The 1,169-nt window shown below is 34.1% G+C and overlaps 1 protein-coding gene and 1 pseudogene across 1 annotated transcript in view; one reads left to right on the top strand and one right to left on the bottom strand.

Moving 5' to 3' along the window:
- Positions 1-1,169, bottom strand: part of NCKAP1 (NCK associated protein 1) — a 77,067-nt gene that overhangs the window by 62,429 nt on the left and 13,469 nt on the right. The gene's annotated exons all lie outside the window — the stretch shown is intronic.
- LOC111739430 lies at positions 1,000-1,118 on the top strand (annotated as a pseudogene).

Raw genomic sequence — 1,169 nt, 5'->3', positions numbered from 1 at the left:
CCCCCAAAATCATATAGCTAAAAAATTTATTGAACAGATATCTGAATTCAAAATAATTAGTCATGTTTTCAAGGCCCTACACAACTTGGCTCTAATTTACCTTTCCTATCAAAATTTCCCCTATACCCATTCACACACACTACACAGTAGCCCAAACTATTCACTATTTTTCTACACACATCTCATGTTTTATTTACTGTTACCTTTACTGAGATGTCCTAATTCTACCACTTATACATATTCAAATTCCCTGTCTCCTAAACCATTTAATTTAAATGCTAACCCCAATTTCAAGGAAACAATTTGATTGAACTTCTTCCCTGAATATAAATAACATCTCCCTCCTCAAAATGCACATAATTTCACTCTGTAGCATGACAATCTCCAAAACTATAAGATAGTGTGCCAAACTCAATTTTTTTTAATTTCCACAGCCCATATCATAGTTCTGTACATAAAGAAATATGCAATAAAAACATCAATCGGATGAGTGAGAATGACAAATTTAAAAGACCTTTTTTGTCAGTATCAGATGACATGTTTTGGTAGGTGAGGCTAGAAAGCCTATCCCTTATTCTGCTACCATAGCTAAATTACTTAACCTCTCAGAGCCTAATACCCTCATCATCAAAATAGGAACTGATGATGTGTAGAGTTAGTCAAGATAATGTACATGAGAACATCTAACAGTGCCTGGTACCCAGAAGCTGCTCATTAAAATATTAGGCAAATAAGAAAATGGGGCTCAAAGACCACTTTTTAAAAATAAGCAAAAAATAAAAGTTATTTTAAATAATCCCAGTACTACTCATAATACTTCTAAGAGGAGCTTATAGTAACTGAGCATGCACTCTTTGCCAAATATTCTACAAGTATCTCACACAATACTATCAATATATTTATGAGATAGTTACAATTATGTTCCCTATTTAGTGAAAATAAATTCCATTAAGACTTTGCATTAAGAAGTTCAACTATAACATCAAAGAAAAATGTGTCATCTATGGCCATGCCACTCTGAACGTGTCCAATCTCATCTGATCTCGGAAGCTAAGCAGGGTTAGGCCTGGTTAATACTTGGATGGGAGACCACCTAGGAATACCAGATGCTGTAGGCGTTTAAAAAAAAAAGGATAGAAAAATGTGTCTACAACTCTCTCCAGCTTCAA

The sequence above is a fragment of the Pteropus vampyrus genome, unplaced genomic scaffold (assembly GCF_000151845.1).
Source record: "Pteropus vampyrus isolate Shadow unplaced genomic scaffold, Pvam_2.0 Scaffold2, whole genome shotgun sequence".
In the NCBI taxonomy this organism is placed as follows: domain Eukaryota; kingdom Metazoa; phylum Chordata; class Mammalia; order Chiroptera; family Pteropodidae; genus Pteropus; species Pteropus vampyrus.
Note: the sequence above shows the minus strand (reverse complement) of the source record. Positions and strands in the feature narration are given on the sequence as shown.